Genomic DNA, 27,460 nt, shown 5'->3' with positions numbered 1-27,460 from the left:
TTCTTTTATTTCTGAAAATTCTTTCCTAGTTCAAACAGTTCAGAGCAGAATATTCTGTATCTATTGTGATCTCTGGCATTAGGCTCCCATCTACTTGCTGAAGCACTGAGTTTCTTTTCATTTTCTGATTTAAAGGTTGTCCCTGGGGGATTCTTCTATTACCATAACTTCTCTCTTCCTCAGATCTCACTCTTCCTGTGGCTTCCAAATTTTTTAATTGAAGGAAAGACTCTTTAGTCACTTACAGTCTCTTTCCCTTTCCTTCTGTGAATGTAAGAGATAGCAAGCCAACTCTCCATTCCATCCCTTATTTTTTGTTATACTTCCCCTTCTAGATCAGGAGATGATGTAGAGTCTGGTAACCTTGTGTTCTTTCCTGGTTGTAATTTTTCCCTTATGTGAGAAAGTTCTTCTGAGAAGACAGCTGAGCCTCAATTGTATGTAATCAGCCAAAATAAAGACCGTGCAACTGGTCCTGCAGTCTATTTACAACCTAAAACCATAGGTATTGTTTTAGGATGTTAGTACATTTTTAAATCCTTCAATTACTTGGCAAGCATCTCATACACAGGAGATCATCCCCAATTACGAAGGAGGTATGCAACCATATACTGAATAGAGGAAGATAGCCACCTAGATCACTCTTTCACCAGAGCCTCCTCTCCCACAGACACTCCACTCCCTTACACTTGGCTTTGACTCAAAGTTCTATCATCTATCATGGGGATTATACAACCACACTATTGTATAACGTCATATGATGATGTGGGTTTCTTCTCTGTATGCTGTGAATACAACTGGTTAATAAAGAAACTGTCTTTGGCTAATGGGCCAAGCAGTGATTTAAGTAATATATTTTCTGTGTGATTATTTTGGGGCTGAGCAGCTGGGAACAAACAAGCAGCCTTCATTACAACAAATTGGCACCAACGTGGTTGACTAAATCCATATAAAACCTAAGAAAGTTTGGAAAGAAAGTTTAGACACTTAAAAACAAACATTAGACACATTTTTTCAAATGGGCTTTTCTTGCTGGCAGCATGCTGTGGCTCCTTTATAATTACGAAATATAAATTAATAGATAATCATCTGTAATAGTCAAGCTTATAGTCATGTTAGTTAGATTTTCTGGATGGACAGATATGTATTTCAGATGGATAGGTATTCTTCAAACCTTTCAAAGACTACAGAATATAGCATTTAAAATGTTTTAAGAGCTTAAGACCTTCATGACATGAGACACATATGTTCTTGGCAGCACCAATTACTTCAAGAGGACAATAGGCATCGAAGAGGCTCTTTATGGAGTTTGTTAGCCATTTGGGCAAGAAACTGCTCTTGCCTAGGCCGCTTGATGAACTGAACATGCAGGACTCACAGAGAAATGATTGTTGAACTTTCCTAAAGGTGAAACTGTCCTGCATGGCTCCTGCTTTTTTAAAGAGTCTGCAAGACATTCTGCAGGACACAGAAGAAAGTGACTGACAAACTGCCAATATAGGTGGAACAGTCTTTGAAATTACCTGCTTCGTGGAAAAGTCTGTCAGATGCTACAGGCCTGTAGGCTGAAGATAGATAGCCCAATGTTATGGAAGAACTTTGGGTGACTGTACAGGCACTGAAATGTCTCTGTCAATTCTAGAGTTTTGGAGGTTGCTTACAATGCATGTCTTTTATACTTAAGTAATATTTTGTCCTTTTGGAGTCTTTGATGGAGTTGAAGAGTAGATAGTAATAATATAGTTTTCCTTAGTTATGATAAAGGATAAAGTAGATATAAATACTATAACTATAATTCCTACATAATACCTGTTTGTTATAAGTAATTTTACTATGTTAAAGTTGAAACCTTCCTTTTTTATTTAAACAGGAAAAGTGAGGTAGTGTGGGATTCCTCTCTGTATGCTGTGAATACCATTTTTTGTTTAATGAAGAAACTGTCTTTGGCTTGCACAGGGAATAGAGGTAGGCAAAGAATACTCAACTGAATGCTAGGAGAATGGAGGAGGAATTTATGGAAGCCAAAATTTGTGGTCCTTCATGAGCTATGTTAACTTGATCAACATAAAATGCAAAAAAAATCATAAATATCTCATGGATTTTTTAAATTTACAACTTTAACATGCTGTACAAACAAGATGATTCTTCTCAGTTCTTCTTCAAAAGAAGGACTATAAATATACAGATAGCCTAATATTTTGATGTTCTATAATAATATTGTATTTATCTAGATAAATGGCTGGCCAAAAGATGTATTTAAAAAGATATAATAAATATATCTATAAAAACGCTTACAAGGATTATTCTCCTAAGTCAACTATTCTGACTGAAGCTTATAAAAAGGCTGTCTATGAAAACAAGGAAATTCATAAAGAAGTTTAAATTTCTCTTTATGGCTGCATAAAATATCACCAATACTCCTGAAGTAAATTACTGAGAAAGTTTTAAGATAAACTTTATCAAAGCTAGTGAGGCACAGCAGTTATCTAAGATAAATTCTCATGAATGCTTGCTTCATAGGATAACTCATAAAAAAATAGGTTAAAGCATCCATGGTATTAATTTAACAACAATGGGCTAAAGTTAGATGTCATTTCTGTTTCTTGCCTTATCTATAGCTAAAAAATAACACAAGAAAATTTGAAAAAGTTGGAAACAGGCATAAGTTGTGTTCTAGCACACTAATTTGGAAATATCCAAACACGTTTTCATACAATTGCTTTCCCCTGAAGATCGTGAATATTTACTGTTGATTGGATACATGTTATGGTGTCTATGACCTTCAAGTACCAAATGGTATTACCTCATTTTCTGTCACCTCCTGTCACTTTCTCTTTATGCATCAACAAAAACAAGGCTCGAATTGTGTATCACAGATGTATTATCCACACTAGTGGAAGACACAGCCCTAAGGCCTAGACATCACTCAACTGGTTTCAACCCAAACTTCCTTAGCCCTCTAAGAAATGCAAACTGCAAAGTGTGAGGCTAGCACTCCACGGAGCAAGCACCAGCTAGTAAGAAGCAAAGAATAGCTGGTAGGTAAACTTCCTTTTCTCCCTTACCCCTAGTCCCTTTATAGAGTTTGAGAGTTCCTTCCTAGAATAAACTATTCAAAAATATGCAGACATAACTCATAGTCTTTCCAGCCCTATAACACATGATCTGGCCATCAGCTGTGAACACCTTAGTAATATATCATCTTCATTTGAATATTTAGTCTATTCTTATTTAGCTTCCTCTCTTTTCACATTTGAGTCCCTGAATGGATGATTTATTTCAACCTCTGCCGTAGGAAAACTAGGCCAAGTCAATTGATGCCAGAAGGCATCCTAAAAAGAAGCAATCAAGCCAGGATTTCCAAATTGCATTGTCTACCTGTCTGAAAGCAATAGGAACCCTGTTGTTGTTGATAAGGAAGCTAGCAATAGTCCCTGAAATTTAATAGAATTACAAATGTAAAAGCTTTCAACTGTGATTAATTGGACTCATATGGAGGGAGAAAATTAGAAGGAATATAGAGTTTATTGAGTGCTCTAAAGAACATGGGAAGTCCTGCAAAAATTAAATGATAGACCTAAGGTATCTGTTTTCCAGTGCATATAATTCTACAAAGACAATGAATTTAAATAATAGCTTTAACGACTGGTCTCAGGGCACAATATATAGAAATTTAAGGGTTACTCCTGTCCTTTAGGGTCAGGGCTTCTGCCTCAGGCAGCAGGGCTGCACAGACTAAGGCTGGGCAGGTAGAGTGTCTCTGATGGGCAATGCAGACAAAACCACAAATGTGTCCATCTCTACATGAATGTATACACAACGATGTTCCTAGCCTCCATGTAGCCCCATGCACAATCCCAGAATTTAGAACATACCAGCCTAATGCCCTCAGAGTTCCTTCTTTACAAAAACTTTAAAAACAATGTTTTTATTTCAAAGAAAAGAACACAGAATTGCAAAGAAGTATGACAGTAAAACATTGAATTCTAAAATAAATAAAAAATATAAATAAATGTTCTTGCAGTGAAATGGTGAAGGCCTTTGACCTATGAAGCAGAATATCCTAATTTTTTTTTAACATCACTATCTCCTCTCTTCCTTTTTAGTTGGCAGATAATTACTTCTAACCTGTAGGGAACTTCATTTTCTTATTTGTGCTTGCCTTTATACTTTCTTTTCTCTCTTCTTTTCTTTCCTTTTATATATCCCTTTCCTGCCTCACCTGGACACCATCCATTTTCTTGAAAAATATAATTTCATTATTATTTGTGGCTGAAAAAGAAATTCCTTAAATATATACATCACACATTTTCTTTACCCATCAACAACTTATAGATCCTTAGGCTAAATCTACAAGTTGGCTATCATGAACAACATTGCAATAAGCCTGAGTTTGCAGTTACTTGAACAGTAATTTTGATTTTTTTAGGGGAATATACCCATAAGTGGAATCACTGAATCACTTGTTTTAAGTATCCCTTCTTAGTGACCTCTTGGTATAAGAGCTTTGGAAGCTACCCAGGGAGTTTCCTGGCCTTAAGATACTCTTTTCTTTACCATGTGATTTACTGACAAATCTAGTTGTGGTACACTGTGCTTGAAAAAAACAGAAAAAATAACTTCCACAAGTAACCCTAACCCTAACCTGTTCTTACCAGGAGGTTTAAAGACAAAACTGAAATTCTCAAGAACAATGAAAACAAATGGATATCCAAAAAGTCAAGAACACAGTGTTGAGTTATTAGGCAGTTTGAATCATGCCTTTAAGAAAACAACTCTATTCATTCAAAGGGAGATGGAGGAAATCTAGGATGGGAGGCATAGTAGAGAGTTTATGAATATTTTGAATATTAATTACAGTTTTCTATAACAGCACAGTAATGACTTCCAAAGATGACTTGAAAACATCAAGGTTATTATGTCTCACCATTTTGTGTGACAAACACTTGGATGTTACCTTGGATAACATTTACCTGAGCAGCTCATATGCCCCGCATTGGATCAATTGGGGAAGATCAGAGGGAGCTGGAGAGCTCACATGGGAAACAGCTCACAACCTGCTTGTCATTGACTGCTGATTCTTGCACGGAGAAAATTGGTGTTGGCTGTCATCTGGGAGCTCAGCAGGAACTTTTCAGGTGTCTCATTTTTTTCTACAATGGCATCTCCCTTGAGCTTGTTCAGCTTTCTTACAGTTGACAGCTGTGTTACAAGAGTGAGTATTCCAAGAGATTACAGTAGAAACTGCCAGTCATTAGTTAAACCTAGACTAAAGGACCTTAGAGCAGCAGTTCTCGACCTGTGGGTGAGATATCCTGCACAACTGATATTTACATTATGAATCATAAGAGAAGCAACAGATTGCTGCAAAATAAAGTTATGGTTGGGGCCACCACAAGAAGAGGAACTGAGTTAAAGAGTTGGCAGGGCTGGCAGTGTTAGGAAAGTTGAAAAACACGGCTCTAGAGGGATTTCTTCTTCATTATACTAGTCGGGAAAATCACTTCAAGGAGGCCAGGTTCAGCAGGAAGACAATTGGACTGAAAAGAAGAATCCATATATATAAACAGTCTTATGCTCAGAAATAACAAAGGAAGCTAAGTTTTCATACATTCATCCTTTCTTTGCCATTCTTAGGAGGATGGCTGTGAAAGTTTATACTACAGGATGCAACCAACCTAAACATCTCAAGGTGGAATTGTTTTGGGCTTCTATCTGAGTATGTCCACACTTCCGTATTCTCTGAGCCTGGGATGTTGCTTTGTTTCCTGGTCTGGGTGCCCCCGGAGAAGGTGAGAACCTACTATGCTGGTCCACAACTCGCCTCTCTTTATATTTCCTCCTATCTCAGTCTTCTCCAAATGGACTGGGTTTGGACCTATTTCCAGTACTCCTTATGATTTTGGATCCCACAAAAGTTCTTAATTCCTAAATTTAGCTTACCTGGACCACAGAAGTTTACAACTTGTAATGGGCTAAATTTTATATAGAGGTATTGAGATGCAATTCCCATTCTATAAAATTTAGCCTTTTAATTTACACACTGTAGTGGTTGTTTTAGTGTATTCAGCGCAGAGTTGCCCAACCCTTATAACTCTAATTTTAGAACACTTCCATCGTCCATGATTCAAATTTTGATCTTCTTGAAGTATGGAAGACAGGCGGCAGCGTCCAGCGATAAATTGTTCACCTTCTACCCTGTGGCAGGCTGCTTTGAGATGAAACAGTCCCATATGGCCTCTCTTGAGATGTCCTGCTTGGCCAAGTATCCAGCTGTGATTTCTTGTAAAACAAATGCTAAGTCAGCGCTGCAACATTTTATATTAGATTTCCCTGCTACTGGTCTCACTTGGCTGGTTCCATGCTCCTGTCTTGAGAGACACAAATATCTATACTGTGTTAGCATTTAAGCTTTGCCCCAGGCTGACTTGTCAAATATTGATAATACACACGGCATTTAGGAAAAGTCCACATTCTGACTTCTCCCTCCAATGTCCAACTACAGCACATTGCTCATTATCCTCCACACACTTTAGGCTATGCTTTCTCGCCAGCACCTTCTCTTCCTACACTAGTCCTCCAGTCTAAGGTATATTTTCATAATTATGTACCAATAAAAGTCTAGGTTTTCTTTTAAAGATGGAGAGAACAGAGGATTAAAGTAATTTAATACTTTCTTCTGTCAATTATTCCTAGTGAAGCACTGCTGTAGTTGACTCTGAAGAGCTGTTAGATGTTATCACCTATCGCTTCATTTCTCCACTATTAAGGTTGATGTATGAACAAATTCTGTTTATTCTTGTCTGTCTTTGAACCCTTCAGGTTCCATGTGGCAGTGTCTTGTACACAGTTGGAATGAAGATTTTGTCCCATGACAGAAAATAAACAGTAGTTCACATGAGTACCTGGACATCAATTACAAATTAGGCTATGGCGACTATGCTGATCCAATCAATTTGCTTTTGGGGCTTCAAGTTATTAAGTCTTTTAAATCTTCACAATGTATTTTCCAGAAGATGAACATTATTTTACTTTGTTCTATTCATTTTATTTTTCTCAGCATAAGAAAAAAATTGCATTGAAATGGGGGAAAATGAAGGACTTGTTATCTTCAGCTCTGTCCTAGATAAGATTGTTAAAACTTCTGTTTCCCAGAAAGTTGTCCTAGGTGTGCCTCTTCAAAATGCTGAGAATACGGACACTTAATAAACATCACAGAATTTGAGTTGCCTGAAAATATCACAGTTCACCTAGAATATCATAGTTTTGTTTTTTTTTTTTTTCGCAGAAAACGCAGCCTTCTTTTCCACTCGAATGTATTCTTAGGAGCCATTGTGTGACATAGAAACCTAAGCTACTCCCACAAAAACCTTTTGAAGAATCCATTGCCTTTGATGTTTCCTACTTTCTGATATTACATAGAAGCTTTATGGCAAGGGCCTGTAAATTATTAAACAGCTCTGTGCTAATTATATTTTATTTGGGAAGAACACGGTGTTTAATGGAATTTGCTAACATGTTTCATTTTCATTTCCAGGACAGTGGAGAGAGCTCAATTCATTACATTATGCTGATAATGAAGTGGTGGCTCATTTCAATGATAGCAAACAACTGCTGGTGACAATGTCATCAGTCCCTGCCTCATCAGCACCACAAATTCTAATTATCTGCCACTTAAAAAATCTCCTGTTGATCTGCAAATAAATGCTCAGTAGTTAGAATCCTGCCACCAGAGTCCTGACTATGGGCTCAGCTAACTGAAGGCTCCGAATCCAATTGCAGGTCAGTTAGCTCTTTCAAATGCTGGTCAGGAATCTTCCAAAAATGATTCACCTCTTTTGACTTAAAATTGCTAGAGGATGCCCCTGAGAGTACCACAGATGTTTCTATTCAGGGTAAATAAAAAAGCATGAAAATTGACAACTGCCAGAGAGTGATTTATGTCTCTCAAGATAGATGGAAGCATGAGATAGTTAAGTCTTTATAAATGAGAGTCTTCCTTTTGATGAGTCTTAAAAGTACAATTGACTCTCCAATCATGGACATTCTTTTCCAGATTCACCTGGGTTGATTTTCCGATTGGATTCAACTTCTATATGTGTTTTGTTGAATACTGATGTTGATTTAAAGATTATATGTTACTGATCTGATAAATATTGCTAATCACTGGTAATTTTAAGTAGGTCATTATCAATACCTGATGACCTTCCTTACCTGCAGAAGTCTCTGCATCATTATATTCCCATGCTTTCGGATGCACAGACCACACCTGGTGCTGGGAATATCAGTCAGAGAAAGTTGTTAATGTCACTTCCATGAGAGTAGGTGTCGTTTGTCTACGTCCGGATTTTCCAATAATAAACAGCAAATAAATTCCAAAATGTCTGCAGTAAAATGGAGGCTCAATAAATATGTGCTAAAGGAAGACTAGAAAGATATATAGATTAAAGGGGCAAAACAGAAGAAAGGAAAAATATTCTTGATACATTTTTCTTCATGTAGCTAGTTTATCTTTAGCAATAGATATTGGTGGACATTAATGCAAACTCATTTGAAGATTAAATTTAATAAACAATAAATTTGACAACAATGTAGCATAATATTTTGAGGAATCTTGAACAATATTGAACATTTCCTTTTATCCTTGTTTTTATTTGTTTGTTTGTTTTGTCTTTTGAGCCTGTTGTCTGTAAAGATTCACATAAACATTAAAGCCTGATTTTGTCAATGTGAGGAAGAGCACGGGGTGCTGTAGCTTGGATCTCCTTTCTGGAAAGGCAAAGGCTTAGGCTGTCATCCAGATTAAGGAAAGATCCGGTAGTTCAAGCTGCTGCCATAAACTGTAACCCGGTAAGAGAAGTCACACACTATGCCTGCGAGATTTATTTCCCCCAGTATATTAATCTAACAGATCATTCTGAAATAGCACATTAAGATAAAAGAAAGAAAACTAGACAAGATATTTGCCAATTCACTTGCCTACAGCTGTTTAGCAGAACATTTTTCAAAATGATGTCACACCTGCTGTGTGAACGTGTTATTCTCCAGGTACACAAATTAATTTCTTATTAACATCTTGCTCACAAGAATCTCAAGGTGTGTCTTTATAGAAAAGAAGCAGAAATGAGTATTTGGCTGAGCCCCAAAGGCGAAGAAAGTAAAGCAGTGTTAAATTTTAAATAAGGGTTAAACTGAAATTTTTGTATTTCCACTACATGTAATATGAAAATTTCGACAGGACTGCAGTGAACAAGTATTGAAACATATGACTTTTACCACTGACTTTAAGTTTACGTTTTTCCTAGGTTGACAGCTCAAAGTTAGCAATGGGCAATATGTGAACACAGCACAAGATATCAGCCAGTCTTATCCAGCCACAAGGGCAGGGCACGTCTGTTCAGAATGTTTGACTTACAATGGCTCCATCATTTTTCATGGGAAGAGCAACACATCTCATGCATTTATGAGGACTAAATATGTATGTAATATTTAGCACAGTTTCTGCACAACAAATAATTGCTTAAAATTTCCAGAAAATGGCTTGTGAATCAACTTAACTCCAAGTTGGGCTTCATACTTCTTTTATATGCTGTGTGCTCACTGCAATTTCTTCAGTCAAAATAAACTTCTAAATACTGCCAGGTCATTCCCAGTTCTGTTGTAGAGTGAGCATCAGATAAGATATGATCCAAAATAAAAATTAAGTGATGCTAACTTTTATTATTATACTCTACAAAATAATAAATCATTTCAACATTTTGATTATAACAAGTAAAATTTAGAATTTTATTAACATAACACTTTATTATCATTGTTTATTACTTGAGTCCTAGAGAACTCTAGGAATGAATATTGTTGTTGCCAAATTCAGAACTGCATTTGTGCATTTGGGTCAACAGATTAAAATGTATTTGTAATGAAGAACATTAATTTATGTAAAGTATCATTTAGTCACACCCAAAATTGTAAAATTATAAAGGATCTCCTGAAAATATAAGAGAGCTGGAGTTCCTGAGAATAGAACTTAAATTAAAATGCTATCACTAAGGTCCCCAGTAAATTATATATATATTGTTGATGAATAATTTATGCATTCTTTAAGCACTGACTTTATACCTTATGCTAGTCCTTAATTTAAAGCTGATAATATAATCATAAATGAGAAATGGCATAGTCAGTTGAGAGTATAATGACAAAGCTTATGCATACATCAGAGAATAGAGAAAAAAGAGAACTTACCATAATATGTCTAATTAATTGGAAAATTTGTGAAAGTACGGTAAACACTAATTCTGAATATGTTTGTGTGTGGAGTGTTTATGCATTTAGTGGTGAGTTGCTCACCTCTGCTTGTACATGGGTAGCCCAAAGTCGACACCAGCTATAATCCTACATTTCTTTCCACAGTACTTTTTATGACAGAAACCCTCACTTAATTGAAGCTCACTAGGAGGTAAGTTAGCGTGCCATCACATTGCTGGGATGCACCTGCCTCTGACCCCAGGCCAGGTATTTCAAAGGCGTAACACTGGGCCTTCCATATGGGACTTTGTTTCAATGGTTGTCCAGCAAGCACTTGGTTGGCTGAACCTTCCCCACAGCCTATAATATTGTTATATTAGTTTTAAGAAGTAACTAAGAAAAAGTTTCTCATAACTAATAAATACCAAGAGCTTATCAAGCTCTGTGTTATAAATACTTACTGAGTGAAAATTGTAGAAGCACTAAGCTCGTTCTCTATACAAAGCAAAAGAAAAGTTTGCAACCTTGTCGTTGGATTTTTAAAGGTTTTTTTTGTAATTTTTCTTCCATCAATATTATGTACCTGTGTACTGTCAACATTGTTTATTTTAATGTACCATTGAATTCTGCCATTTCATTAATCCAGTTAATCATTTCCATGGGAATATATTGTTCATATAATATGTGTTCTTATGATCATCTATGAATCATTTAAAATTTGTCATAAAGTTCAAAAATATTACAGTGGGTTTTATGATATGCACCACAAAGATAATGCTAAGAAATATTCTAAGACAATGAATATTCTGTATGGAAAATCAAGTCATAAAATATCCAACAAAAAGATTTACAATGACAAAGTTTGTAAAGGTTCATCACTGCTAGTAAGGACTCTACTTTCCATTGTTAGATTATAATTCGTGGGAAAAAAGCAAATTTCACATTGGTTTGTCCATAAAAGGACATCTTTATCTAAGAGACATGAAAATTTTATCATTAGCCTTTTTTTGGTATGTTTACAATCAATAAACTGTAATGGGGTATACTACATACCTGAAATCCAGTATTAAGGGTACGTACCTACGTACATAAAGATAAAATATTCAAGGTCATCCCCAACTTGATGGAAAGTTGAGTGTTAGACTGAACTAGATGAGACCCACCCACTTCCAAAAAGAAGACTAAAAAGAAAATTCCTTAGAGCAAATTTAGTGTTTATTCCATCTATATTATTTAAATCAATTAGTCATAAAAGTAACATTAAAATACTTCTACACTCAAGTACAAAATAAAAAAAAGAGTTCTTGTATTTTACTTCTAAAAGTATTGAGAATGACTATTGTGAATGGAGACTGTGTTTTGGTTTCCCAGCTGCCCAGACCCAAATAATCACACAGAAACTTATTAATTACAACACTGCTTGGCTGATGTCTCAGGCATATTTCTAGATAACTATTAAATATTAAATCGACCCATTTCTATCAATTTCTATCTATGTATCACCACAAGTCTGTGGCCTACAGATAAACATTTTTCCCCTCTGGCAGCTACATGATGTCTCCCTGACTCTGCCTTCTCTCTCTCTCTCTCTCTCTCTCTCTCTCTCTCTCTCTCTCTCTCTCTCTCTCTCTCTCTCCCTCTCTCTCTCTCTCTCTCTCTCTCTCTCTCTCTCTCTCTCTCTCTCTCTCTCTCTCTCTCTCCATTTTGTAATTGGAGACTACGCTTTGATTTCCCAGCTGCCCCGAACCAAATAATCACATAGAAACTATATTAATTGCAGCACTGTTTGCCTGATGTCCTAGGCATATTTCTAGCTAGCTTTGGCATCTTAAATAACCAATTTCTATCAATCTATGTATCACCACAAAGCTGTGGCCTAATGGTAGGCATCTTTCTCCTTTAGCAGCCACATGGTGTCTTCTTGACTCTGCCTACTCTCTCTGTTTGGATTGCCCACCTGGCTTTACTCCGCTTAAGCCTTCGGCCAGAATGGCTTTATTCTGTAGCCCAAAAAAAAGCAACACTTATACAGAAGAACATACCACATCACGACAAGATGAGTCTGACAATAAATTTGAAGTCTAAATGTGTTTGTATAAATTAAGTTGATATTTATCATTGATGACATATAAAATGTAGTCAGTGACATATAAAATGTAATAAATGGTTAAAATTTAAGTCACAGGAAATTATAGGAATATTCTCTGTGTAGTTGTCTGAATTACTTTTTCTAGGCAGAATGTGCACCAAAGGTGAGGAAAGCACAAACAAAATGGTGTCGAGCCAGCTGACAAGAGATGCTGACGCCTGGCTGAGAAACATGAGCTTCCTCACCCTGTGATACTCTTACATTTCTAAGCTTTGCTTCTTTAGAAATTGTCATTATCCTGATCTATGATAGAACTAACAGGACATGAGAGGATTTGGTGAAGGAGGCTTTGTGACATGATTCAGACCTACACACTTTCAACATTATTTTCAAGACTGTTCTTAGGAAGGGTCAGTTCCATGCCATAAGCCAGGATAAATTTAAAAACTATCAAATGATGTAATTATATGCATTCTTTTTTTATCCTTCCAGCTTCTTCACATCTTCTTTAAATGTATTTAAAAAATTGACCACAGAAATGAGTTTTTGTGTATGTTGCCTGATTATTTGGAAAAGTACAAAGAACAAATTGTATTTTAATTTCTACTCATGTTCTCTTATAAATGTTTATCCTATGATATGAATTTAATATATTTAAATAATGTATCTCTTTTCATATGTATGGAAAAATTTTGTGATGTATACAATGATTGATCATATCTAATTGTAGAAAATCCATATTCCTTTCCAGTATATATAAATAATATAAAAATCATGACCCACACGTTCCACTAATGCATTAACAATGGTTAGGAAAATTCGACAAATGATAATTCAGCAGACTTATTATTCAGAATTCTTAAATAATTACTCAATTTTTGAGAAGTGCTTTAACTATCAAATAATATAAAATGAATTTCAATTAATCTCCTGAAAGCAGTTCTGTACTTAGCTATCTGTAAGCAAATCCTATGAAACTGCAAGAGTAATTTTTAAGGTATATGTAATAATGTTAATTTTCTCTGGCAACAGAATATAAATACCTAATAATCAAAATTTATTTGCTAATTTTTGTTGACTGCTTTATTATGCCAATTTATAGCAATATATTGAAATATTGAGATCTACTGAAATCACCTTGGCTTTTACACAAAATTAGTACAAGTTAGTCATTTTCCAAACTCTATTTTATTTTTTATTCTCTACCTTCTGAGTTTTAATTATATCTTTGATTTGAAAGATAACCAGTTTATTGAAAAAAGTTTATATACTCTTTCTATAATGCATTGAAATCAAAAGTAGATTTATTTAGAGATAAAAAGAACAGAAGAGACTGATAGACCCAATTATGGGACTTCCATCTATAACAAAGCACCTTGCTGAAGTACTTCATAGATATATAGTATCTTTACAATGTATCATAGGAAAGTGATATTTTATACATGAAGTTTATTTGAAACTGCAGTAAGATTCTGCATAGATGAAATATGAGTTTTATACAGCCACAATGACAGAAGTCACATTTCATTATTCTTCAGTTTCTACAAATGATTTATGATCACTAGATTTTAGTATCTTCACATCTAGAATCAATGAAATTGCATTTTGTTTTATTACCCTAGAGCTGAACTGCATTCACTAATTGCAGAATATTATTTGTAATATTTATATTTGAGAAATAGTTCTAGTACATAAATACAATGTACAAAAAGTAAGAATTTTGAGACAATGTCGCTTTCTTCATACTTACATGTGCTTACTAAGTCTTTACTTCCCCATTACCCTATCTATCCCCAATACCACCCACAGAAAGCCTTCTTCTTGACAAGCCCCCTCTTACTTTGACATATTTTTAATGCACTTAAACTATGGATGCTCACTTGAGCATGAGTAGAAGGCTATTTAGTAGAACATGAGCAACACTATTGAAGAAAACCCTCTCCTAGCAGCACAATCCCTCAGTAAGCAATGGGGCTTCCTGAGCCCCTCCTCATCACGACAACAGGTCCAGTCTTGTGCTGGTTACTACAGCTGCAGTGAGTTCTTAAGTCTTCTGGGAGAAAGTGGGGGATGAGAGTACATAAAGGGGAAAAATGTAAAAACTCAACATATACAACATGGAAATGCCATATATCTAAATAGAATGCTTTTTTGTTTTGTTTTGTTTCTTTGAGGCAGGGTTTCAGGTTGCTCAGGTGCACCTCAAAATAGAAAGTTACTTTGAAGTCCTAACTGTCATGCCTTCTTCTCTCAATAGACATATTACAGGCATTTCTCCTCACAGAGTTCTGGGACACAGTTTTTAATCTAAAGACAAGAATGGCTGAAGTGTAATATGGTTAATTTTCAATGAAATAAATTTTCTCTTAAATAGTTCACATAAAACACTTACATATTACATTTGTAGAATTTAACTAAAAGAAAAATGTATATGGTTTGGCAGAATAGAATGTGAAGTCTGAGAGTTGTAATAAGTTGCATAAATAACTTTAAAATTCTTAAAGATCAAAATTTCCATTAAATCTTGTAATTTGTGTTTTTTAAGTGTAGTTGACCAGTTTAAAAATATACTCAAAATTGGGCAAAAATAGTTACAGAATCACAAATATGTACTTACGAATTTTTTCAGTTCTCTGAAGTAGTGACTGAAATGGTTTTACTATCTCTAGAAAGTTCTTCAAAAAAGATGCTCAGCCTAGGCAGTTTGGATGCTCAACTTACTAGACCTGGATGGAGGTGGGGGTTCCTTGGACTTCCCACAGGACAGGGAACCCTGATTGCTTTTCGGGCTGGGGGGGAGACTTAATTGGGGGAGGGGGAGGGAAATGGGAGGCGGTGGCGGGGAAGAGACAGAAATCTTTAATAAATAAATAAATTAAAAAAAAAAAGATGCTCAGTACTGGGTTTGGTAGCCTGGGGAAAGTAATACAGGGATGTAAATTAGGTACTGTGCAAAAAACATCTATTAGTGTTCGCTGTAATCTTATGATGTGCTGAACCCCAGGAGTCTCATCAGAGTCAACTCTCTAGGAGATTGTTTAAATAAGTTGGGTTACACAGATCAAACTTATGGGAGTCTATGAATCTAAGAAAATTGTGCAACAAATTTTCTCCATTTTCCTATGTGTTTATGATCCCTAGAGAGAAAATAGTTTTCTTCAGATTTTCGAACCAGTCCTTGATTCAAAAACACTTTGTGGGTGTCACAGAAGAAAGGGTGAGAAGAGCCAAGGTTTTGTGTAAATTATGTATGTACTCTTACCACTTTAGAGAAAAAGAAAATTGATCTTCATGATCATATGGAAAAACCTACTTAAAATGAGTTTACATATGCTTCTTAGCAGTATGAAATCAATAGTCAAGGGAGCCTCATAGGTTTGGTAGGCAGACTTAGCTATTGTAGTATTGCATTTTAATTGAATCCCATACTTATAGTGAAGATCATATCTGAAAACTAGCATTAAACATAATTTATTCTGGTGCTGGAGAGATATTGGTATAATAAAGGGTAGCATGTTTAATTACCATGAAGAAATTGTTTCCCAAAGTTTTTGAACAATAAAAACCTAAGATTTTAATTCAATATTTTCTGTCATCTTAAAAAACACAATAATGTCCCCACTTTTATATATAAAAAACTGTACATTTTAATGTCTTTCCTTGTAACTGCAAATGGTAGACAAGTATGGGACAGACCCTAGACAGTCTAACGTGAAAGTTATTGAAGACATCTCAACTCAAATATTATTTTAAGAGCACAAGTTCCACTCTTAAAAATAATGTATCTTATAGTGATTTTAGGTTCTCAGCCCAATCGATTAGAAAGCATTCAGTTACCCATGCCCCTGCCCTCGCTTGTGCACAACCTTCCTTCTCATTTTTCACAGCTAATGACTTTATATTGACATATGATTATCAAAGTCTACAGTTTGTGTTAGCATATATTATTGTGTTGCACATGCTGCAGATTTTAACAAGAATAATAATAAGATGGACCTGAATGCAGAGAGATCTGGCGTTTCATAAAAGGAATCCCACACTAGCTCAGAACTAAGAAATATACAGGTATTTATTAATAAATAAAACTGACAAATCAGGACTCTCTGCGTGAACAGTGGATAAAGATGAGAACCAAACAAACTGAACCAGCAAAACCGGGGTCCAGGGGGAAAGGCAGAGAGGAAGAGGGCTGGACGTGCTTCAGCATCCAGGTAGTCTATGAGGCCACGCCCCAGTAGATGGGTAGTTGTTAGCTATACACCTTCCTGCAGCATGTACCTACTATTATAATATCATGCAGAATAACTTTACTGTCCTAAAAATCGTCTGTAATCCACTTTACCTTTCTTTGTCTCAATATTTGGGTAACTCTATGTTTTCCCATCCCATTGTTTTATGTCTTCCAGAACATTGTACCAAAAATCACACAGTATCTTCAGATGGAATTCTTTACCTTACTAACACACAAAGGTCCCTTTGTTTCTTTTCTTGACTTGATGGATCATTTCTTATTGCTGAATAATACCCTGTTGTCTTTCTTTTGTTTATTTTTAAATTTCATCCTACAGCCCACCCATTGTTCTCCACCCACTTTTCCTCCTCCCCCACACCTCCTTCCCACCCACACCTGCCCCAGGTCCACTCCTCCCAACTGGTAAAGGCTCCCATGGGAAATCAACAAAGTCTGGCACATTTAGTTGGGGCAGGACCAAGACCCTCCTCCCTGCATTAAGACTGAGTGTGGCATCCCAGCATAGGGAATGGGCTTCAATAAGCTAGGTCAGCACCAGGGCAGATGCTGGTCCTACTGCCAGGAGCCCTCTCAGCTAGTCCAAGCTTTATCACTGTCTCCCACATATGGAGGTCCTAGTTCAGACCCATGGACGTTCCACAGTTGTCAGTCTAGAGTTCCTGAGTTTTCTCAAACTTGGTTCAGCTGTCTCCCTCATGATCTTGACCTCTCCCGATCTTTGATTGGATTCCCAGAGCTCTGCCAGGTGCTTGGTTGTGGATCTCTGTACCTGGTTCCTTCGGTTGCTGGAGGAAGGCTCTATGATGATAGTTGGGTATTCACCAATCTGATCACAGAGGAAGGCCAGTTTGCGCTCCCACTCCACTATTGCTAGGAGTCTTAGCTGGGGTCATTGGTGTGAATTCTTGGGAGTTTCCCTAGCACGGAATTTCTCGTTAACCCCATAGTGTTTCTCTCTAACTCTCACACTCTATCCCTCTCCCACCTCGAACATCTCATTCCCTTATGTAACCTACTTATTCAATTCATATACAGAAGGACATTTGCAAACTTCTGTGTTTTGTTTCAAATAATACGCTGATAATAAGCTCCATTTTCTCTAAGTATCACTTGAACCCAGGGACTTGGGAAACACACTCTTTTGAAATTTTCTCCATTTTGAATTTTACTCCATTTACTCTTGAGGTCTTAGAAAGAGAAACATCTAATGAAAAAATTATCCTGCCAACATGTTTCACCACACAAAAATAAAGACAATCTGAAGAGTTTTTTTTTACCTAAACACCTTCATTCTTGTATATAAGCTAAGAAATTCTAAGATAGCTTAATGTAATGTGATTGTATACACACAAATATTTATGAAGAGTATGAAATTATCATTGTTCTTCCTTACAGGTTTATAGCTAGGTAAAATGGGCCATATCTATCATTCACTGCCTGTTTTTATTAATAAGGTTTTTTTGGAATGTAGCCATACCCATTTGTGCATTGTCTACAGATGCTATTGTGAATAGCAGCTATGGACCATCTGTCCTACAAAATATTTATTATCTTGCCTTTTACAGAAGTTTTCTGTTAGCTAGTTACATGTAAAAGTAATTCACTGTGAGCCATGGGTGCTGTAACTGGAAGAAATAAATGGTCCTTGCGGAAAGTTTTTTAACTAATAGAGAATATAATTATTCCAGGAGAAGATTGGGACAGGCCAAAAAATATGGCCAATACTTAAAAATCTAATGTAGTCAGACAAAGCTCTGTTCATTTAGGCCACACTCCTTATTCTCATGTAGCACAGTAGTGGGCGACTCACTCTGCTTTTTTATGCCAGGAGATATGTTATCTCTATGTTTACTTAATATTCTTGGGATAAACCTCCTACTTCCAGAATAAAGCCACCTTTGAATATTAGCATTGTTCAGAAAAAAAATTAACAGTTGTGATGTGCATGAAATAAAACAAAAAACTCCAAAATGAGCAATACACCAAAATCATGAAAGATGAATCCTTCAACCTGTCTGCTTTTTCTTGCTTCATATACATATAGAGATATGTGATTTTAAAATATTTTTTGCTTAAGGCCCAATGAAAAACTTTTGAAACCTTTTTTTAAAGGACTAATCAAAATTTCATAGTTATGTTGAAGGGGTCTTTTATATTATTTTTTTTATAAAAGAACAATGAAAAGTTTTTTCTACCTAAACAATCAGATTTATTATTGTTAGTGAGCAGAAATAAAAAAAAGAATACAACATTGTTTTATTTTCTCAGTTCACCAATAGTTTCCCTTAAATCTTTATTTGTTTGAATACATTTATTGGTTCCTAATAGCAAATATGTGATCTTCAATGGTCCTGCTGTCACTTTTCCTTTATTTCCTGCAGAACCAAAGACTCAATGTAAACGAATGAATATTGCAGCTGATTCTAAAAAACCACTCAGTTTATTTAATTAAATTTATTTGCCTGAAGCACATGATATGTTCTAAAATATTAGTAGACACAGCATTTCATTTTAAAATATCGGTTATCTTAATTTATTTTCTTTCACTAAAAATTTCATGAATAAGGCAGAAGTTCTCTCACATGATAAGCACAAACTAATTTCAAGGTGTCCTCTAAAGAGAGAATCTTTAAGCCCAACTATGTCTTTCTGAAGAATTTACTTTAACAAGCACCTTATTTTGAAATGTTACAACTGAAGTTTAAATATGTCATGCAATTGCTCTTTTGATCTTGATTCCAATAACTGTCAATTCAGAGAAAAATCTATTAATCTTAACAATAGCAAAATAGTAATGTAGACAGAAAACCTTTGATTTCTATTGAACTACAGCATCCTCTTTACAAACTCCTCTCCATGGCCCCTGCTATACTTTCTGAAAAACAGTGATAAAGCTGTCACAGTAAGAGATCCAAGTCCAGAAAGTCAGTCTGTCTTTGGGTCAATTCACAGTATGTGTTAATTAATGTAATTTGATGAAAATTGTTCATTTCCAAAATCATATAATTTTAAATGTTAATTTTTCTCAGTTTGTTAATGAAGTTTAATATTGACTTGATTTTTCAAGATTATGAATTTGTATCAAATTATTATTTTTATTTATTGTTGTTTCTAAATGTTTATACTCTCAGACTATTTTCTAATAAAGAATATGAAACTTTGAGCATAATTGGACTTATGTTATCTCACTTTAGATACAAATTATAAATATCCATTTTTCTACTTCAACTTAAAAATAAATGGAACAATCAAGTAACTTGCCACAAAACCCATTTAAGTGCTCAGCCTCCTGAAAGAGCCAGAGTTTGAGTTTTTTGTTGTTCTTGTTGTTGGTTATGTTGAATTAGGAAGACCTCTCTTAAAGGAGCCTCAGCAATCCTGCTTGCTGCCAGCAGACAGAGCCTGTCTGAAAAAAATGATGTGGGATTCACCTCTGTATGCTGTGAATAAGTTTTGTGTTTCGGCCAGTGGCTTAGCAGAATAGAGCTAGGTGGGAATTCCAAGCAGATAGAGGAGGAAAGAGGTCAGAGTCATTGAGAGGCCGTGTAGCTGCTGGAGGAAACATATGCCAGAACTTTGCCTGGTAAGTCACAGCCATGTGGCAATATACAGGTTAATTTTAAAAAGGTTAATTTAAGATATAAGAGCTAGTTAGCAATACACTTAAGTGATTGGCCAAACAGTGATTTGATTAATATAGTTTCTGAGTGATTATTTTATGTCTGAGCAGACAGGAAACAAACAACCAGTCTCTTCCAATACCAAATAACACAGAATAACATTATATTCAACTACCATACAGCAAACATATAGTTACAGTGAATAAAAAAAGATTAAAAGGAACAATATATAGTGCAGGCCTTTGATGCAAGCTCTTAGAAAGTTGAAGTTACAAGCTCTCAAATTCAGGCAATCTTGGGCTACAAAAGGAGACCTAATAAGAAAGGAACAAGGGAAGAGCCCTTAACACCAGACAGGAGGAAAAGCAGTTTTAAGTCTAGGAGGCCAAACCCAACACTTTTCACAGAAATAACCCAAACTGGAGGACACGGAGAATCAGAAAAAGAGGAGGAGCAGGAGAAAGAGGAGGAGGAGACAGAGCTGGTGGAGGAGGAAAATAAATCAACATTTAGCCAACAAACACTACTCTGGAAAAAAATAAAATTAAATAGAAAGTTTAATATTAACAGAGGTCTGAAGTTTCATTTCTGGTTTCACGAAACTGATTATGAGAGATACTCCATTCTAACATCCCCGACCCGAGCCTGATAATATCTACAGAGCTTTCTATCAGTCATGACGATTTGTTTATACAGACATTCATATATCACTTTATCTAATACATATTAGATACATATTATCGAGATATATCTAATATATTATATATATATATATATATATATTTCTTTTTATTGTACAAAGAACATGGTCTAAGAGAAACCTTATTGAAGACCATAAATTAATTCTGAATGAAATTTAAAGGTTGTATGTAATTGGGATTATACTTTTATTCCATTAATAATACAGTAATTAGTAATACTAGGTTACCTAGAAAAACCTTAAAGGATTGGTAGAGGAGGGAGGTATTATATAATTCCAAATACTTCTAAGCAATTTCTATATCAAAGAAAAAAATAGAAAGAATTCTGAAATATTCAATACTGAAAGATATCAAAATTTTGAAACTTCTGTATTATATATTCTAAAAACTCACATCAAATGCATGTATAAAATGAAAGATAAACTGGTTTATGTCTAGCCAAAAATATAATAAAAGAAATAAAGCTCAGTGATTCTCCACTCTCCTATAATTTGCTCTAGAATACTGAAATTCAAAATTATATAAAACCAGTGATGAATTAGAAAATAATATGTGCTTGGAGAGAAGTCAAAATTAGAGGGGGGCAGAGTTTGAAGAGTTCTGTGAGTGTTTGTGTTACAACAGGTCTTGCTGAGAAGAGCCAAAGGAGATGATGAGAGACAAGCAAGGAAAAGATTTACCAGGAGGAAAAGGAGCAAAGGCCACAAGCAGAGAAGTGGCTTCAGCTTTTTAAGACCAGACACAGGACAGTTGTCAGAACAAGGAACACAGAGAAATCAAGTTCCAGAGCCAGAAAGGGAAGCAGGGAAACAAGCATCTGTAAAGTTTCATGGGCCATTCTGAACTTTTATTCTAAACGGGGAAAGTGCTTTTGGAGGTTTGAGACCATGCAATGAAATTTGCATTCCCTGGCATTCCTTGAGCTGACAGTAAGCTATAGCTGGCAAGTGGGAATACAGGAAGAATGGTAATTGAGGTCAGAGAGGAGACAATGCTGCCTGAGACCAGCAGCGCTGCTGAAGGGAAGTGGCTGAATGCTGCTCAGCATATTATAAAGGCAGAAAACCATACTTTTCAGAGATGCTCGATGGACAGTCTTGAGAAGGGAATTAAATTCACAAAAACTGATTATACACTATTCTTTTTAAATAATGACTTCCTGTAAAGTAAGATAGCCATTAATCAATAGGTTGGAGTTAAATGTAGAGCTAAATTTTAAATGTCAATTTGACTAGGATAAGGAATATATGGAGAATTGGTAAAATACATTTTTCGTATATCTATAAAGATTTCTGGAAGAGATTAGCATTTAAATGCTAGACAAAGGGAAGACAACCTGCCCTAACAAGTATAGATAGATAAGTAAAATTAGGGCATATGAAACAAGCAAAATGGCGGAGAGAGAGTGATTTTGCTCTCTTCTGGGCCTGGAGCACCATCTATTCCACTCTTGAGTATAAAACTCTATTATGTTGAGACTATGGAATCTAGTAGATCTATCAGCCCGAGATTACTACTGTTTAAGCCTCAGACTAAGAGTCATACCACCAGCATCCCTGGACCTGAGGCTTTTTATTCAGTCTCAAAAGCAACCACTGATTTCCTGTTTCCCTATGGAACTTAAGGTCCTATAATCGCTGGAATCAGTTCCCACAATAAAATCCCTCATATGTATGCATGTGTATCTTCTGAGTTCTTTCCCTCTGAAAAGTCCTAAGAGACACACACATCAGCAAAGGGAAGATGTTTGTTTTTAAGATAAGACAGAAAAAAATACAGTTTTGTACACAGATAAGGTCAATGATGCAAAGAATCAAACACTAATAATGTGAATTAGAGCCTCTGAGAGCTATGAAATCCAAGGAGCCTTCAGAGAAGGTACCCTTGAGAATTCAGTGGGATTCTCCACTGCAATTGGGAGTTTGAGGCTCACAAGCTATTCTGAACCTCTGGGAATTCTGCTAAATATCTTCTACTTTTGCTGCTTCCTCTTTCTCCTCCTCCTCCTCCTCCTTCTCCTCCTCCTCCTCCTCCTCCTCCTCCTCCTCCTCCTCCTCCTCCTCCTCCTCCTCTTCTTTTTCTTTTCTTCTTCAGTAAAATAAAAATAAAAAATACTCTTTCCTGAAGGAAAACAGACGGAAGAATGTCAGAGATTTGGCAAGTTAGGACAATGCATGACACATTCTAGGCAGTCTCAAGAACAAAAGTTATCTGCACCCTATTAGTGACTCAAATCAAACAAGGCTTGTGAACTTAGTAATCTCACTCAATAAGATCCTCTGGTTTTCTGTGTGGGCTCAGAGAACAGACTGGAAATTAAAATTAACCAGAGAATTATGGGGAAAAAAAATCTCTGATTAATGCCACAAGAAAAAATGGTACTTTGACATCAATACAGAAAATCATCTCTTCCCTAACTCTCACACTGAGGAGGTCATAAAAACAGAGTAAACAGTGATAGATAGAGATACTAGCAACTAACTCCAGGCTTCCAAACTGAAATAGTACTACCCAGAAAAAAATATCATTTTAGTTTGGAAAGAATTGAACTATTAAATATTTATAGCTGATTAAGCATCAAATGCATTTTCTGATTATTAAAAATAATGCCAAGCAAAATTGTTGGAAACTTTTGATACCAACTTTGAAGGGCATCTCAATGAAACCATTAAGGTATAAATTTGTGCATTTTCTCTAAAAACTGTCATCATGTATTTCAAATATCTGGTTATTCAATGGGGGAAATTCTCTAATATTCTCTCTGGTTATTCAATCAAGCAGTTCAGGTTCTTCTGAGAAATAATTGTGTAGTAGTAACTAACATTCCAATTTGCTAGGGAAATTGAATTGCATTATCAACCTTCTAAAGCCAGAAGTCTCTGGTAACAGAGGAAAAAAAAAGCAAGAAAAATGCAAAATGTAAGAGGCAATCATTGTGACATTTTTAGTTTGAAGACAAATGGACCTAGAGAAAGAAATGCAAGCAGCTTCATGGGGAAGGCAGATCCCTAATGTCAACAGGTAAGTCTAATAATTTAAAAGCCCTACAATTGCAAGTAGGTGTCTGTGGTAGGTTTGTTCTGTACACTCAGAAGTTCAGTAGTAGAAACTCACCATGATATTTCCTTCACTGAAGGAGCTGAATTGAAGAAAATTTTTATCTTATTATAGCAAATATAATAACAGGATTTAGTATAAGTTTCTGTTATATAATATGTAATTAAGAAATACAGGTTAATAGATAGTCATTTTTAATAGTCAAGTTTGTAGTCATGTTAGTTAGATTTTCTAACTAATACAGAATTTCTGTATTTCTAACTAATACAGAAAAGTATTTCAGATGGAAAGGGATTCTTCAAATCTTTCAGAGAACTTCAAAATATGGTATTTAAAATGTTTAAAAATTTAGGACCTTTGATGACAATGAGACACATCTGCTCCTGGCAGCACCAATCTACTTTAAGAGGAAGATGGGCATCAAAGAGGCTCCTTATGGAGTTGGCTAGGCATTTGGGCAAGATACTGCTCTTGCCTAGACTGTTACATAAACTGGACATGCAGGACCCACAGAGAAATGACTGTTGAACTTGCCTAAAAGTAAGACGATCCTTCTGGTTTCCTGCTTCATAAAAATGTCTCCAAGACCTTCTGCAGGATACAGAAAAGAGTGACTAAAATTTCCTGCTGGAGACTATGGGCCTGTAGGCTGAAGATGGATACCCCAATGGTACAGAAGAACTTTGGGTGACTGTTTAGGCAGTGAGATGTCCCTGTCAATTCTAGAGTTTTGAAAGAAGCTTACAATGTACTTCTTGTTTACTTAGGTAATATTATATCTTTCTAGAGTCTTTGATGGAGTTAAAAGTATATAGATAGTTATAGTTTTCCTTAGTTATGATAAAAGATAAAGTAAATAAAATATTGTAACTGTAATTTTTGTTTGATACCTGTTATACTTAATTTTACCTGTTAAAGTTAAAACCTTCCTTTTTATTTGAACAGAAAAGGGGGAAGTGATGTGGGAGTTACATCTGTGTGTTGTTTTTCTTGGTAAATGAATAAAGAAATTGTCTTGGCCTGTTGATAAGGCAGAACTTAGGTAGGTGGGGAAAACTAAATGGCATGCTAGGAGAAAGGAGATAGAATTAGGAAAAAGCCATGGAGAAACAGGAGACAGATGCTGGGAATTTTACCCGGCAGGCCACAGCCATGTAGCGATATACAGATTAATAAATATGGGTTAAATTAATATAAGCATTAGCCAATGAAAATTTAGAGCTAATGGGCCAGGCAGTGTTTTAATAAATTCAATTTCCATGTGGTTATTTCTGGGCCCAGACAAACAGGCCACCCTCCTTGCAACAGAACAGTTCAGCCTTACTTTAACACACCTTGCCTTGATTTCTAGTTAATAAGATATGGGTAGCTGTTCTGCAGCAGGGCCCTGGGTAGATAAATTGCAAGTCCTCAACATAGATAGCAAGCAGTAATATTAATAACTACTAATGGCATTGATAACATCCTTGAGTAATATATTTTCCACCTCTTCTGAAAACCACTTTCAATCTGTTGTGAAGTCAAGTGGAAGATCTAGTGTTCCCATTTATTTTAGATGTCTATAGCTATTGAAGAGTGTGGAAAGATGAGTTTTCTCAAAAGGCCTTTTAACACCATCGTGCCATCAATCACTCTGTTTCCAGTCTAGTTGTTCAATTTCTTCTGAGCTCTTTGTTAATCTTCATTAGTGCATTGGTATGCTGACATTCATAACTAATTGACTTGAGATTTCAAACGTGTCCAAGACTTCCAACAAAGGACACTGGTATCACTTTGCTCATCATTAGTCTCATTGCACCAGAAACTTTATTGGGACGTCGGCTTTCAAATAGCTTGCAATCCTTTTCATGGAGTAACTTACCTGGGCATCTGAATGAAATAGACTATCAGTATCTGTTGTGATGAACATTTTATCTCTGCCCCCAGATTTACTGAGCTATAATTGACAAATAAAAACTGCATGTGTACAAGTGGTATACTGTAACATGATATCCCAATCAAGCTAATTAGCATATCTATCATTGCACATTGAACATTTGATAGCCACCCTTTACCAACGAGACAGTCCATTTTTCTCTGTTATACTAATTGAACTGTTCATTATCCTTCAAGTTTAATTTATCTTAAAACTGAAAGTCGTACCTTTTGACTATTAGACTGCTCCCTCACCATCTTCCACATACAGGTCATCAAAATTCCTTTGTCATTTTCCGGACAAGTTTTTGAGATATTTCTGTAAGTGATATTGTATAGTACATGTTCTTTGGTGCCTGGCATATTTCTGAAAGTAAATGTTCCTAAGATCTGTCCATGTTTTACAAATGGAAAGATTTCCCTGTTTTGTGGCCTAAAGATACTCTTACATTTCCTGTTCATTTGTTTCTATAACAACACATACAAACACTAGGCTTTTCCCATACCTTAAGTATTGTGAATCACACAGAAATGAACATGGGAATACAAATATTTCTTTAAAATAGAGTCTATTTCCTTGAGCACATATTCCCAAAAAGTCCTTCATGAGTAGAGAGTAGGCTTTTGAGCTCTTTTAACTATGGCCCTTACTGGTGTCTTGAAGGAGTGGTTGTAATGGGCAGAGGATACTGTGAGATAATGCTCTTTATACACTGTAAAGATTTGTCACTTGTATTGGTTTAATAAAATGCTGATTGGCCTGTAACCAGGCAGGAACTATAAGCAGGGTGAACAGACAAGGAGAATTCTGGGAAAAATAAAGGCAGAGATTCAGTCACCATCTAGATGCAGAGGAAGCAAAGTGAGAGTGCCTTACTGAGAAAAGTTACCAAACCCCTGATTAAATACAAATAAGAATTATTTATTATTTTAAGTATAAAAGCTAGTTAATAATAAGCCTGAGAAATAGGCCAAACAGTTTAACATTAATATAAGCCTCTGTGCATTTCTTGGGGACTGAACAGCTGCATGACCAGATGGGACAGAAACTCCTGTCTAAAAGAGAAATGAGCTCTATCAGTTTATGAATAACTGTAAGCATTTTGTGTACCCAGATTCAAAGTGACATATTTAAAAACAATTCCTTTGTGCATTAATTCCTACTCACTTCCCATCATCTTCCCTTGCTGCAGCTTTTCCAGTCTCATGCTTTGTTTGCCCTCCCTTCACAATGATTCCTTCACTTACATTACCAAGAAAGATGGAAAGACCTAAAGTGGGCTGAATTTTCTTCCTCTGGGTCTGGCTGAAAAACACACACCATTTTCTAGTATGTATAGCTTTGTTCAAGACAGTTGGCATTAGTCTTCACTGATTATTTCTCCATTATTTATCCCGGAATCTTGAAAGAATCTTTCTAGACCTTTAATTTGAGAAACAGTGAGTTTCTAGAAGGAAACTTGCAAAAGGATGTCCATCATCTACCTCCACCCACAAAATATTAGAATTCACTTGCTCATTTGGTATCCTATGCTCAGCTTCAAGAAGATAGCCAAAATTATCATTTATACGTTTCTTTCCTTCT

The sequence above is a fragment of the Microtus pennsylvanicus genome, chromosome 14 (assembly GCF_037038515.1).
Source record: "Microtus pennsylvanicus isolate mMicPen1 chromosome 14, mMicPen1.hap1, whole genome shotgun sequence".
NCBI classification, from domain to species: Eukaryota; Metazoa; Chordata; class Mammalia; order Rodentia; family Cricetidae; genus Microtus; species Microtus pennsylvanicus.
Note: the sequence above shows the minus strand (reverse complement) of the source record.